This window comes from Ptychodera flava, chromosome 3 (genome assembly GCF_041260155.1).
Source record: "Ptychodera flava strain L36383 chromosome 3, AS_Pfla_20210202, whole genome shotgun sequence".
NCBI lineage: Eukaryota > Metazoa > Hemichordata > Enteropneusta > Ptychoderidae > Ptychodera > Ptychodera flava.
The window spans coordinates 980,430-997,456 of NC_091930.1; positions in this window are offsets into that span (position 1 = coordinate 980,430).

Consider the following 17,027-nt stretch of genomic DNA (forward strand, 5'->3'; position numbering starts at 1 on the left):
CCAGCAAGCATCGAGAGCGGTAAAATTCGATGTAGGGTCAGAGCCCGTACTGAACGAATGGGCCCAGCGTGAAAACCCGGCAGTAACGTAAGTTTCTCACGTCTTTGGAAGACTATGGGTGACACTGTCTGCGTGCGTCTGCATACGAAATTCTGGTAACTTTAACAGTTCCAGTTCACCCGCAGCAAGAGATCGTTCTTTCCAAAGATGTGAGAAACATACGTTGCTTCCGGTTTTCACGCTGGCGCATTCAGCTCTGCCATTGGTTCGATTTGAAAAGCGCCCACGTGACTCAATACCCCGCCGCGCCTTTTAAATCTGAAATGTAAGAGACGTCCAGATACGCTGAAAAACTTGCTGATTTCTCGACTTTTCATCGGTAAGAGGTAAAAATGTTGGAGTATTATTGAGAAGGACTGATGTGCTTTGACCCTACGTCGAATTTTACCGATTTCGATGCATGCTAGGTGCATTTTTGGCGATCGAAAAAAAGTGTGTGGCAATGAAGTGACACCCCTTGGGTAATGTTAGGCTGTATTGAATTTGCAACGCACATGTATAGTTAGGCAGCAACGCACATGTATAGTTAGGCTGTATTGAATTTGCAACGCACATGTATAGTTAGGCTGTATTGAATTTGCGACGCACATGTATAGTTAGGCTGTGTTGAAATTTGCAGCGCATACTTTGTTCTTTTCTGCAAATAGTATCAACAACGACAACAACAATAACAACAAAAATAACAATAAATTTACTGAGTCCAAATATATATGTTTATTTATCTTCATTTTTAAATATTTAATCGTCATCATCGGAGATTGAATCCCCCTGTGTATGCACGTCAATTTGTTTCACGATATTACCCAATATGGCCGCATGGCGGCCATTTTGTTACAATTTTTTCATGTACGGAGCCATAACTCAGGCATGTCTCAACCGATTTTATTCAAAGTTGGTACAAGGACATTGACCTATGTCATGCATATCCATATTGATTTGTTTTGTTATAGGATCCAATATGGTCTCCGTGCGGCCATTTTGTTTTTAGTTTTTTTCATGTACACAGCCTTAACTCAGGCACATCTCAACCGATTTTATTCAAAGTTGGTACAAGGACATTGACCTATATCATACATATGCACGCCAATTTGTTTCACGATATGATCCAATATGGCCGCATGGCGGCCATTTTGTTACAAATTTTTTCATGTCCTTAGCCATAACTCAGACATGTATCATCAGATTTTATTCAAAGTTGGTACAAGGACATTGACCAATCTCATAAATGCGTGTCAATTGGTTTTACAATCAAATGCAATATGGCTGCCTTGTGGCCATTTTGTTTGTCATCTCCTGAGCCATAATTTGGATATGTGTCAACTGATTTTTTTCGAAGTTGGTACAAGAATATTGACCTATCATGTCATAAATATGCATGTCTGTTGGTTTCACAGTCCAATGCAATATAATGGCTGCCTGGTTGCCATTTTGTTACGATTTTTTCATGTACAGAGCTATAACTCAGACATATTTCCACCAGTATCATTCAAAGTTGGCACAAGGACATTGGCCCATGTCATACATACGCACATCAATTTGTTTAACGGCATGTAGCAGTATCATGTCAATTATTGAATTTTCGTAATTAGTCTGATATGTCAAGAAATACTGCATCGAATTTCATGAAACTTGGTACAGATGTTAAGCTCATATTGCTTTAACAGTGAAAAAGACATTTATCAGTGTCAAGTTAATTAATTTGTAATTGCATATGTAATGAACTTTCCTAATTTGAGTGATACATCCACAAATACTGTAGTAACCCTTTTCCTGCCAAGTCCATATTTCACCATGAGGTCAAGATGATTAAAAATAATGAAACACAACATATTCCGTATGGTGTATTTAACATAACATTGAACATTTGAAGGCTGTTGGAAACACAAATACTGTAAACTTGATTTTGTTTTACTAAAGACGCTACAACAGATCAAGCCAAGTGGGTGAAAATACATCATGTTTTGGCTCAATACCGCTTTTTAATGACTTGGCTAGTGGGGAAGTGATGCTGTCTGGCAGGAAAAGGGTTAACGTTGATGAAACTTGGTACAGATTTTGATCTCATAGTGTTGTAAATACAAATCAATGACACTTAGTGGTATCATTTACATATATAAATTAATTGCTAGTTTGCATTTACATAATGGATTTTTTTTTTAGGGTGAATGTCCAAAGTACTGCATCAAACTTTATGAAATATGGTACCGGTGATAATCTGTCAGTGTTAGGATAGGATGCAAAAATGTTTGGCAGCATCCTGTCGATTAAGTACTTATTGATTCATTTTAATGACCTTTTGTAATTAGTATGGCGGCTTACATTGGTTTTATGTTTTCACCACCATGGAACTCATTTTTGGCCATTAAGCCCCATCTGTATTGCAGTATTTTTAATCACAGACCTAATTAATGAAGAGGACACTTTCCTCTCAGAGGACTTGTAATTAAAGTACAAGTGGGGACTGTCATTGTCAATGACTTGTTTCTCTTTATAAAAGTTGGAAAGGTTGGCATGGCAATAAATCTATCAATGTTTGCTTTGTTATTGAGTAGTACAGTATGAGTAGGGTAGAATATTGTGCTGTAGTACATAGTTGTATAGTCAATGAATCATTGACTCTCTATTGCCTTATATTGTTTTACATTTCGATGCAATTTTGAGTCAAATGCACCTGAAATTTAAAATGGAATGAGATGCAATATGCTAGACTTATGTAATGTCATCAACAGGTTTGCCGTAGAATGAGTGTAAAAAGACTTTATTTTAATGATAAAACACATAATGCATAATATTTTTGGCATTTACCCTATAGGGATCAGAACATTGGCAGCAATCAGAGTGTTGGAGATCACCTTTGGAGGTAAAAGTGCACTAGGGAAGATTGTAACCATTGTTGATGTAAGTATCATATCTCTCAGTAATTCAATGTAATATGATAACTTGATAATATGTGGTCATGTTCATTATGCTCTTTGTCTCTTTTGAGTAAGCTTCTGTCACCACAGTAGTGGTTTAACTCAGTGTTCACATGCTGGACAAATTTAAGAACAAAGCCTTTCAGAGTTATATCAAGAACTTATTCGAAATTGTAGATTGGTTACATATTTTAACCATGATTATTTTTTCTTCATAGAATGCTGGAAAACTTTGTGTGAAAGGAGGAAAAGATGGCTGACTATCTTGTTTGGGTGTTTTGGTGCATGAGGAGAAGGTTAAGCAGTTTGTTATTTTCCTTGAAGGAATAATCTTTGCAATGTTGAAAGCAATAATCTTGTTCTTGCACTCCTTTCGTATATGGGAGTGCATTTCCTGTGTAACTTTGACTATGCTTGAGCTGTAAACAGTGCATGTCAGTTTTTAGAATACTTTTGGCTCACATCTAAAGACAAAAATACAATCCGGGTAGGGTCAGACAGTTAGGCCTTGCTATTTTGAGAAATGTGTAATTTGGTCATAGCAAGACAATGTCTTCTGAAAATCATGAAACATCAAAAGTAGGGCTTTGTATGTATGCCTATTTTCTCAATGGCAGTATTAAAAAACTTTTCACTTTACTATTTTTGCTTTGCTGTCAGAGATGGAAGCTGATCAGATAAGCTGACTCATTCATTTTGTCTGTCCTCAAATTTAGTCTTCGCTACAACTGCTCAGATGACATTCACCATGTGATATTTGGACTACAAGCCACTGACTATGACTTATTTATGATATTATCGAAGGATAAATACCTTGCATATGCAAATTTTTTATCTGATTTTTTTTAGTGTTTTCAAACAGCCTCTTGTCTGATGTGGTTGGTTTGACAGCTTCTTGTCTGATATGGATGATCTTACAGCTTCCAAAGCCAATGTGCAGCTTGCTTGGGAGCCCTTATCAACTGTAAATGTCAAAATGTACAAAATATTTGTACATGTACCGTACATGTGTTAGTATTTCTTTCTATTGCTCAACTTACTTCAGAAATCTTCATTGAAATTGTCCACTTCGAATCTTTAAAAAAGTGTTTTGGTAAATTTGCTACTAACCATAAAAGCATTTTCTCACGTAGTGTTTATCTGACAGCTCTCAAGTATAGCTTTTAGCTTTGTAGGGATGCTACTGGTAGGTGTTTGTTAAATTAGCATGAAAATAGATATTTTAACTTTTGCAAGTACTCTGACTTTTATGCAAATGTTGGTCATATTTGTATCAGCAAGTTTTTTAGCTCCCATAGCCATATGTATATATGGCAATGGAAGCTATTCTTATAGGCTAGGGAACTGTCTGTATGTCTGTATGTCTGTATGTCTGTCCGTCAACATCAAAAACTCCAAAACCGCTGCACATTTCATCTTGATATTTGGTGTGTACATGGATGATGGGCTGTAGATGAGATTTTGTTCAAATGAAGTTGTCATTGCCAAAAATATGCAAATTAAGTGAAAAAATGTAAAAACAGTCAAAATTGAAAAACTCAATAACCACTGAGCAGATTACATGAAAAATTAGCATGTAAGTACGTTTGGCTGACCTGAAATGATTGTGCACATCTTGGGTCAGTATCTTGGACTTGCTATTTTTCATGAATGTCTTTGTAATTTCTCCCATTTTTGGTCAAAAAATCTTCTTCTCTGAAACCACAAGTCTGATTGATTTGAAACTTGGTATGGAAGTGCATAAGAGTGACCTTTCCCAAATTTGGGCAATCGTGGTGAAATTTGCCTATATTTAGTTTACACGTCCATAGACTCCCATGTATAAGGCAGATCTCCATAGACTCCCATGTATAAGGCCACGAAAAATAAAAATGTAGTTTCTCATCGTATTCATATTGCAAAAAGGATGCAGTGACACAATTTTTAGTCCCCACGGATGAAGTCCAGTGGGCTTATAGATTGGGTCATGTCCATCTGTTTGTCCATCCGTGAGTCCATCCGTTCATGCAGATATCTCGGATATTTTTAGTCCCCATGGACAAAGTCCGGCGGGACTTATAGATTGGGTCCCATCCGTGTGTCCGTCCGTCCGTCCGTCATCAACAGTTTCTCAGACACTGCTGAACCGATTTTGTTCAAACTTGGCACAAAGGCATAGCACTATGACCTACAGATGCAAGTAGATTTATTTTGCGATACGATTCAATATGGTCGCAAGGTGGCCATTTTGTTGCGATTTTTCATGTCTTTGGACCATAACTCAGAAATCCTTGAGCAGATTCTCTTCAAACTTAGCACAAAGGCATAACACTATGGCTTCCATATCCATGTCAAATTATTTTGCGATAGAATCCTATATGGGCGCGAGGCGGCCATTTTATTGCGATTTTTCATGTCTTTGGACCATAACACAGACATCCTTGAATAGATTCTGTTCAAACTTGGCACAAAGGCATAACACTATGGCTACATATACAAGTCAAATTATTTTGCGATACGATCCAATATGGCCGCGAGGCAGCCATTTTGTTTGCGATTTTTCGTGTCTTTGAACCATAACTCAAACATCCTTAAACCGATTCTGTTCAAACTTGGCACAAAGGCATAACACTATGGCCTACATATGCATGTCGAATTATATTGCGATACAATCCAATATGGGCATGAGGCTGCCATTTTGTTGCGATTTTTCATGTCTTTGGACCATAACTCAGACATCCTTGAACCAATTCTGAACAAATTTGTCACAAAAGCAAATCATTATGCCTTCATATGAACAATTTATTTCGTGATATGATCCAATATGGCCGACAGGCGGCCATTTTTTTTTGCGATTTTTTCATGTCTTTGAACCATAACTCAAACATCCTTGAACCGATTTTGTTCAAACTTGGCACAAAGGCAAAGCATTATGGCATACATATGCATGTATCAATTAACCCTGCCATAGGATCCAATATGGCTGCAGAACTGCATTTTGTTGGACGTTCCTCAGATTACTTTATTATGCAAGTCACAGGCCTGATGCACCCATTGCATCAATGTCATTCCACAGCTATCTAGACCACAGCTACCTAGACACGAAAGATTATAACAAAATGGACAAGCGGGGACTGTGTCATCAACGATGACTTGTCACAAAATGTCATGTGACCTCGATGACCTTTGACCTCAAATATGCATATTTGTCCATAACTCAATAACCACAAGTGCTACCACCCTTCATATATGGTATGATGGGACACCTTATAATGCCACATATTGTACCTCATTAATTATGTGCATATCTAATGTTGAGCGAGCCAATAGTGCAAGAGGTCTGATTTTTGGTATATAGGGATAACTTAGCAATACAATTTTTTGACAAAATGTCACGTTACTTTGGTGACCTTTGACCTCAAATTGATGATATTAGACTTAAGATGTCACATCTTGTATCTCATTTATTATGCTCATATGTATTTCTTGGCTGGCCAATACTGCTAGAGGTCTGATCTTTTTTCCCGATTTAGAACCATAACTTAGACATGCCTCATGTGTTTCAAATTGGGAACAGTGACATAGACCTATATGCCCATAGATCTCAACATATACACTCCAGTGATACTGCCCCATCAAGACTAATACTCCCATTGCAAGTGGGGACTGTGTCATTGTCAATGACTTGTTGAGTTAATGGTTGTATCACAGTATTCGATATTTCTAATTCTGTATTTTTTCCATTTTATATTCTGAATAAATACATTAAACATATTTCACTGTCTCCAGTACATTACATTTAAGTATTTTCACTTCATGCACTTTATCCCTTTCACACACGTTCAAATATCTGACCAGAGAACAAACACTAAATATTCAGGATGGGAGCTACAGTGTCATTGACGCTATTTTAGGTATTTCCTATGATAAAAATATTTTTGGTATACCACCGGTCCCAGGAACTCCTAATTCAGCAATCTAGCACTTGCATAATATGTTCGTTTGAATTTTTTATACATGCCAGCTTATTTTTGTGATCTTTTTCTCCAATACCAATTGCAATTAAAATTGATTTTGTTTCCAAGGATGACCTGACTGTGGTTTGTATAGTCATAACAAGTACTTACTGATCTGGCATGTGCCACGAGAAATTATAAACATTGTTCACCATTGTTTTTATTTTATATAAAATCACTGAGCTTAACCATACTTTTCATATTGATATGATGAGGATAATTTCTTATATAAATTTTAGCAGCTGATTTTATCATTTGTGTTTGTCTGACATTTATTTAGATGTTACCATTCGACAGGTTTTAAATTTTGCTGTGTTGCTGTCTCTCAATACTCCCATGAAGGAGCGTAACAGTTACAGAAACATTGTTAGATGTGTAGAGTTATAAAGAATGAGGCTGTTCAGGTGGTAGAGTTATTAGCTCTGCTGTCGGCATGCAGACCTTATCAAATATGTGTGGCATTGTCCAAGTGTTTGTCAACTTTTAACATTCCAAGTTGTGCCTTCAAAAGAACTTCTCCAATTTCTTTCATTTTTTTAGTACAGGTCCTCAAGGATAACCTTATCATATTTGTTCTAATTGTTAAGAAATATGCAAATTCGTATTTTAAGGCTTTTTTCATCAATTTTGGTTAAATATTTCTTTTACTATAATTGCTTGTCTGATAGCTTTGAAATTTGGTATATAGGTTCCCAGGTATTATCCTTATTATCATGTATTTATAGCAACATGATGAAATCTGCAATTTTGTATTCTTCTGACAATACTTACCCTTTTTTGTTAAAAAAGATTGTTTCTCAAAAACTACTTGTTTGATAAATTTGATATTTGGTAGACATGTTTGTAGGCACGATCTTTATGTGATATGTCGAAATTATGATGACATCTTTAATTGTGTATTTTTGCAGCCAGTTTTGAAATATTTGGTCATGCCATCCTGAAATGAGCTATCAAAGATTTCCAGCTTCATCAACACATTTCTCACGAATTGTTAGTCTCTACTTAACATAGTAGAGCTGTATTGGCAGATAGGTCGCTTGTTTAAAGAACACCAACATTTTGGTGACACACAAGTTGCCTTCTTCAGGGTAAACACTGATAAAGGATTTCTTTTATCATGGTTTACCCTGAAGAAGGCGACATGTTTATCGCTGAAACACAGGTATTCCTTAAATAAAATTTTTAGTAAAGATTTGAGACCGGTTGAACTTCCTCATTCTTTGCTCCCCACATCTGCTATGGTCCAGGCATGTTCCCAAACTCCATTCGTAACTGCAATGGTTGTAGTAGGACTGACTTTTTCCACCAAACTAAGACATTTTTAAACTAACTTTTTTGTAAATTTTAGTTATTTTTTGCATAATTTCTTAAAATACTTTTTCTTGTAAACTGCTTCAGTAGAAGTGATGACATTTGATTTATAGCAACAATGAAATTATTGTATTGAGTCTGCAATGGTGATGAAATTCACAAATGTACATGTACATTTACATCTACATTGTTTGTTAAATTTTCTCACTATTTGTTTCAAGTATTGTTTTTATATGCAACTTGTTAGATTAGTTTCAGCTTTGTTTTGTAGCTTTCTAGGAATGCAGGAGGTTATGTAGTTGCATTTAATTTAGAATTTATTTAGGCCTACATATTTTTTTATTATTATTGTTATTTAAATTTATATAATTGGTTTTTTTAAGGGGCAGTTTTACAGTTTTGGTCCAAAAATCATTTTTTATTAATCAGCTCGTCTGATTAGTTTGAAACTTGGCATTTAGATTCCTTGGAGTGACCTCAGGGATTTGGCTTCGCTGTTAGTGAGAAAGCTTATCTTTTAGGTGGATTTGTGGCATCGTCTGTCGTCTTGTGTTTGTGAAGTTTTTACATTCCAAGCTTCCTCTTCAAAACAGCCAGTGTGATTACTTTAATATTTGAAATATATATTTGTTCAAATTGTGATGAAGTATGAAAATTTTGTTTTTTTAGGCTAATTTTCCTATTTTTTGTTCAAAGTCAAAAATTCTTTTACCAAAACAGCTTTTGTGATAGCTTTGATACTTTTCATACAGGGTTCATAGGGATGATCAAAATGTGTACAATATATTGAATCTGTGTTATGAAGTCTAAAATTTGAATTTTAGCCATTTTTGGTCATTTTTTGTCCTCACAAGTGTTTGTCTGATAGCCTTGACATTAATTATACAGTCACCAAGGGTTATCCTAATGTAATGTGTATCGAAATTATGATGAAATCTGTAATTTTGTATTTCGGGTGCAATTTTTATCAGAAAAACTGGTTTTCATAAATTACTTGTTTGAAAGCTTTGATGTTTGGTGTAGAGGTTCCGAGTGTTTATCTTAATATGATATACTGAAATTATGCAGAAATCTGCAATTTTGTATTTTTAGGGCAATTTTTGCCATTTTTGTTACAAACTTTGTTTTCTAAAACTGCTTGTCTTATACCTTTGATATTGGTATAAATGTTCTTACGGATGATATTAATCTAAGTCAAGGTCAGCCAGGAAAGTATTATCTTTCCTGCCATTCAGTCTGAGCAGAGATTCTTGGCCTTTCATCATAACGAGTCCCATGTCTTTCTTCACCTTCAAACATATCAAAGGTTGTGAAAGATTTCCACCTCGTGAAAACATATGTCACAAATAGTTAAATCTGTGCACAATACAGCGGAGCTCTATCGGCTGCAAGGTCTCTTGGTTACAGATTTTTGTGAGATTTGCATATTTGTTTTTCTTTGGCAGGTTTTGTGCCTCCATTTGGTGTTTGTTTTATGCACATATACCGGAGAGCTTCTGTAGTTGTTGGTATCTGTATGTCTATAAGTATGTGCAATGTGTGTCCGTCCACATCTAAATATGCAAAACTGCAGCACTTACTATCTTAGTATTTGGTGTACAGGTGCACCCATGGTTGGAGATGTGAATTTGTTCAAACGAATTTGTCAGCGTACAAAATATCTAATGAAGTTATAAAGGAAAAATCCAGTAAATCGGTCAAAAATTCATTTTCTCTGAATTTACCATTCTGATGGCTTTGAAACTTGGTATACATGTACCTAGAGGCAACCTTATTTGAATGTCTTCAAATTTCGGTGAAATTTTCTTATATTTGTATTTTTGGGCAATTTTTCCAATTTTTTGTTAAAAAGATCATTTTCTCTGAAATTGCTCATCTGATTGCTTTGAAACTTGGCATGCATGTTCTCGCGCGTTAATTTTAAATGTACTCACTTTGGCCTGCCACATCAAACCAAATGTGAGCCAAGTGTCATTGAGCAATGTTTTCAGTTTCGAGTCAAAGAATTTATTCTTCAGAACTACTTATTTCACAGCCATAATGTATTCTAGTCACTGGGAATGACCTACTTTAAATTTGAGTGACAGTGTCATTGACACTATGTTTTGGAATCAGATGTTATTTTATGCCATTCATTGAACAATTGGCCAGTATATTTTTTTAAATTCTTCATCAGCACTTTCTCATTTTAGAGTCCTGTAGTTTTTTAGCTCCTCAGTTTTATATACTGAGGAGCTATTAGAATTGAAAACTAGAAATGGCGGCGTCAAGTTTTACTTCCTTCTGTCAAGACTTCCTTCTGTCAAGATTTGGCCAACTAACTTCTGTAGATGTGTATCTGCGATGTTTACAACATTAAAGCCCCAGTATTGTAACTTTTAACCTTTTTTTATGTTCGAAATTACATATTATTCTCTTACTGCCATCGTGAAATGCTGTTCAGTAAAGAAATAAGCCAAATTTGTGCTCCTGTAGTGACATACAAACGCTAAATATTGCCCGATCGAGTTGGATTGCCGCGCTGGTTTGTTGACAACTTGTAGGCTGTGCACGTGATCGAGAACGCCGATACTGATGACATCATCGAGCCTGCAACATTCCTGGGGCCTTGCCATGCCACGCCACAGCCACACTGCACTGCCATGGTCGCCGGCTGAATGACCTGCGAATGGTTTTATTTTGTTCTTCTCCGTTCAAATACGTACTGCTACTGTGTTTCAGAGGATACAGAACTTTGGCAGAGGAGGCCGACATTCTATTCTGGTACAGTGTGCGTTACATACGGATTATTCAAACTGCAGTCGGCAGTGCACCGATGCGCACCGTGCAGTTGGTCACTCAGAACTCCAGGTACCGATGTAAAATCAAGACGACACTATATACACTTGGCTCACTTCTGTAGGCAAATAGCTATCAAAATTGAGTAACTTGAAGTAATAAATTTCAGCTGATTGTCGCTTTAGCGACAAGGTGATTACGAAATCGAAGCATCATAGTTTGGCAATGTAAGGTAGGCTGTCGAATGCAGTGAACGCGATATCCTTTGGCAGCAAGTAAGGGAACCGTCAGTATTTACGACCTGGGGTCATTCAAAAATTGAAAGTTATAAGGGGATGCTCAAAATGTTTTTTCTTTGTCTTACTCTGTCCTCAATGACATAATGATTAGTTGATTATATATATTTTACTCTGATACATATTAAATAAAAAGAAAATAAATACTCTAACAGTACAAATAAATATCAACTAAATGAAGCAAGGCAAAAAACTACAAGTAGGTGCTACTACTAGTAATACTTATTATGAAAGAGAAGATAGTGACGATGAGAATGATATCGTTGTTCATGTACGCAAGGGCACCAGCGACAGTAAAGATGAAGATCAACAGTGGTGATGATGATGTCACACGGTAGTTTTCTGCAGTCGTTACAAGGGTTGAAAGGAGAGGCTGGGTCATGGAGAAATGTTCTCGACAGATATCACTATAAGTGCACAGGATCTAGGACAAAACTGAACTGTTGTGAATTCATCCTTTATATTATCATAGAAATGTATATTTTATTTGACTTGAGTTCAACAACCATTTGGACATTTAACCATACCATAATGACATGCTACCCATCCAAATTTAACAATACTGCATGGTCGGAGACTGCTTATTAGGTGAGCTTTTATATCTACATATTGTTACACGGGCTCAGGTAAGCCAAACTTTCTGTTAGAGAGGGGGTTACTCAAATCATCATGGTTGGCTGGGGTGTGACTCAAAATTTCGGAGTTTGTAATGTAATTCCTCCGACCCCCAGATCGTAAATAATGACGGCTCCCTAAACAGCTGTGCACGCCTGAGTCAGAACGATCGGGACCAGTATACCACTGCTGTAACTCAGCGAAAATTTAGAAAAAAACAATGGAGCTCCTGCTAAGAAATTTACAGACTTTTGGCTCTTGATGCATCAGTTATTGAGCTTTTATACTGGTAAAAAGGCATTCTGAATACGGCGGTAGATTTCCACCCAAACGCGAAAGGATAACACGCGGGCATTCTGCAAGGGACGTTGTCAATTTTACCTTGCTGCAGGCCCCACACCAATCTCGGCCCGGCCCCGCTGCACTTGTACAGTCTGCTACCTCCATGTAGTACAGCCTTACTGGACTAGTAGCCGGCCAAACACACAAAAAAAACGTCGCAGTGTAAAATTCCGTAGGTCAGAACCGTTGATCATAAATTTTCAGAACCAGTGATGTTTAAAAGTTTTGTATTGATCACTTCATTTAGGTTTATGTGAATGACTTTCTCATCGAGCTGCGTCTATAATTGTCCCGGGCATTGTCCATGCAAATTTGGGGCTTGCCTTAGCTCCCTCCGATCGTCTGTAGACTACGGCCAAACTCACAGTCCTGAGCAAATTGTACAGTTGTGAAAGTCAGATATATGTATCATGAATTTTATGCAAAAATATATAAACAACAGAATCAAACCAGGAGGTTAGTTTGCTGTCGGGCCGGGTGCGCAGGGGACGACTTTGCAGTGAGGCCGGGATCTCTCTTGTGTTCGAACTTCTAAGCTTACAATGCCTGGAGCTCCATCGCATCGCAGCTAGCCGATAATTGTACTACTGTAGTCCTTGTGAGGATTAGATACCCGTTACGTTCGATATTATTTTGAAATACTTTTAAATTCAATAAGTAAGACTTTTGTACTGCATTCAAGATATAATTTTTCCTTTCTGAGCGTTTTCAATTACGCCGTACGGCAACGATATGCGAAGTTGATAGGCTGTGTTGCCTGCAGCGTAGCCTGGCCGTACACAAAACTTCGTTTGAGTAGACGGGCAGAATCAGTCCCGTCATTTATTTCAACGAAATTTTCATTATACTCCATAATGGAAGAAACGACTAGTTCAATGATTACAATGGTGAAGTGTTGAATTTTTATTCATATATGTTTTTCTCTCTCAATTCATTCAGCAAACTTGATCTCCGTACCATCGGTCACAACGTGCAGTGCCTTTCATGAAGCTTACAATCGACTGCCTCCGTCGTTAGTTTAGCTGTTCAAGACGTTTGTTTGCACGGCTCATTATAGTCGGAACAATCTGTAAACAACTTACATATTTATATTTTCCGGTATTTCACCCAACTTTCGCGCGTTTTTAGCTGAGTCTCCAGTTTCGATGGACCAGACCTTTCGAAGAGCGTATGGTTTCTACGGACGCCACAGTAAAACTTGCGTAGATGTGGTTGAGCATGCGCGGTGGTGTGATTACGTTTCGTTTCGTGTGTCAACAAAGCTGACTTCTGGTCCGGACAAGAAGTCATTTTTTCACTCCTTTTACTGTTAATCGTGAGGCGGGCTGGGCATGCAAACCATGCGATTCAGTATTAATTATGGTCTACTTTCACATACTGAGGATGTCATTTTAATCAAAAATATGAAAAAAATTGTTAAAAGTTACAAATACTGGGGCTTTAACACAGCAGGGCTTGATGTGGTCTTGTTTACATCTTTAATCAGATACATGCTCTCAGTTACACAACACACCAGGGCCACTCCATGAATGCCAGACAGAGAAGCATAAACAAATCACCACACTTTGCAATGTCATGTATCCTTCATTTTTATTTGTGATGAACAAGTGAGCGTGAAAGTTTAGGTAGCTTTGGGAATTGACTGGCTAGACCAGCATCATATAAGCTTACATGTTCAAAATACATTTGTAAATGTATTCGTGGAGTTCCTGATTGGACTCAATGGTGCACTGCAAGAACTTTTCAACATAACGATTCTAATAAAACGTAAAAAAAGACAGTTTGTTACAAGGCATCCTTTTCACTGAAACACTTGCAAACATGATTATGATGTGTTCTATTACTTGTAGCTCATTTCATTTATACCATTTAGACAAATTTTTCACTATTATTTCTATTTTTATCTTTAAGGTATTTTTAAAGTTGTAACAGCTCTAGTACTTTCTCTTTCATTCTGTTTTGAGGTATACTGTGATGAGAATGTTCCCTTACAGTTTTCATGATTCGATTCATCTGTAAGAACTAGGATTGCAATGATTAGACCGTTGTTGGCAACAGAAAACTTATCATTGTGTCCAATTGTCAGGAATTCCCAAAATTGTTTAATATGTAGATTCACTGAGACTGGACAAGCGAAAATTTCAAAACCTTCCTGAAGTTTTTTCATTTGTTCATCACGAATAAAAAAGAAAGATACATGACATTGCAAAGTGTAGTGATTTGTTTATGTTTCTCTGTCTGGATACAGTGGAGTGGCCCTGTGTGATGTGTAACTGAGAGGTGTAGCTGATTAAAGATATAAACAAGACCACATCAAGCCCAGCTGTTAATGTCGTAAAAATTGCTGATACACAATACCTCGGCTAATTAAGTTTTGCAGCTTGATAGGATTTCACTCTAACTGGCTGTCAACTTCAATGTGTTTTTGGTACATAGAGAAAACTATGGGAGCAAAGTTTTTTGACAAAATGTCACATGACCAGCCACTTCCTGTGTTAATTATACACATACCTAATTCTGGGCTTAATAATAGAGCTATAGTTCTGATTTTTGGTATGTAGGGATAACTATGGGATACAATTTTTTGACAAAATATCACATGACCTTGATGACCTTTGACCCCAAATATACATATATGTCCATAACTCAGTAACCACAAGGGCTACACACTTCATATTTTGTATGATGGGAAACCTTATGACGCCACAACCTGTACCTCATTAATTATTTACATATCTAATTTTGGGCAAGCCAATAGAGCTGGAGGTCTGATTTTTGGTATATAGGGATAACTATGGGATACAATTTTTTTGACAAAATGTCACGTGACCTCAATTACCTTTGACCTAAAATATATATATATTTCTTCATAACTCAGTAATCACAAGGGCTACACCCTTCATATTTGGTATGATGGGACACCTAATGATGACGCATCCTGTATCTCATTAATTATGCATGTATCTAATTTTGGCCAGTCAATAGAGCTGGAAGTCTGATTTTCGGTATATAGGGATAACTATGAGATACAATTTTTTTGACAAAATATTATGTGACCTGGCTGACCTTTGAACCCAAATATACATATATGGCCATAACTCAATAACCACAAGTGCTACACCCTTCACATTTGGTATGATGGGAGACCTTATGGTGCCATATCCTGTACCTTATTAATTATGCACATATCTAATTCTGGGCAAGCCAATAGAGCTAGAGGTCTGATTTTTGGTATATAGGGATAACTATGGGATACAATTTTGGTTGAGCTCGATTTCACAAATACTACTGTAGCCTTTCATCTTTTTTGCATATTTATTTCTCTATTGCGCCTGTGCAGACAGAAAGATGGTAAACATTTTGCAGAATTACTTAATCGTCTCAGAGTTGGCCAATATACACAAGAAGATATAAACCTACTTCAGCAAAAGGCTGATGAATTTTCTGGTCAAGCAGATCAATGTGAAAATGCAATTCACTTGTATACTACAAATTTAAATGTTGAAAAACACAATGAAGCAATTTTCACTAGAGTGCTGACAGAGAAATTACGGTGGCTCTCCTGCATTCCAATGCAGTAAATGGCGCTTACTCACTTTACTAGTCGCCTAATAATAAACCGCCACATACTCCATCAGGATAGATTGGTGTTAATGTATGCAACTTATTTTTATATTAATGCGCCAAATCATGCCGTATATACAATTAAATGTATCTAACACAAATCTTGTGTATCCTGTATCCCAACCCCATAGCTCCAAGTCAATTACTGCTTACCAACAACCAACTACTTCAACTGGCCTCACACTTGAGGAGCTTCAGTGTCCTTGACGCTATTTTTTATGTCTGCTGTGAATCGGAAACAAACTTTCGAACAAATTCTTGCTTAAAACCACCAAGGTTTTTCTGAATTTACACCAGGCATATATTTATCTACTGGACCATTGAGGTTGGGGAAGTCATGAGAGCAAATATTTGTGCAGTGTGCGAGTGATTGAGTTATTCAGGTAGGCATAGAGTGGAATCGAGTTTATGTCGGCCAAAAATAGTTAGAAAAGGTGTAGTTTTTTCGTGCACGGTACAAACCGGGACCGTGGTTCGCCTGATTTTCCTATGAGAGTCAGCAGGGCTAACGCCGGTAATACACAACATCCATGCTACAATTAACTTTAACATGAAGTAATTCACTTTTGTTCTGAGCCACGGTGAAATATATTACGGGATTTATTTAAAGGGATAACGAGAGCCACGCAAACCTTTGATTCATTTCAAGTTAAGATGGGCGACCGGCATTTTGCACCAAGGAAGACAAGCAGGTCTGAAACTGGACATGCTGTAACAGTAAAATTTGCTGTCAAAGAAATATGATTCAGCCAGTTACATTCAAACAGACATACTCCTCAACCAGTAGTCCAATCTGATGATAGAACTGTTAACAGCTGCAGGGTTTTAACTTGTGAAAAATGGGTATTTAAAAATGAAAATATTTGAAAGAAAATTACTACCAACCTGTAACCTACCCTAATTTTGAAAGCCATGTTATCGGAACAGCATATTTTTTAGCCTAATGAAAATATCTTGACATTTTTTGCGCACAAAGTATGATACCGCATCATGTATTGTGGAATATTGGTGCAAGTTGCTATCCTTTAATGAGTTTTCATACAGAAAAGAGAACTCAATTTGCAAACATCCAAACTATAATTGAATGATGC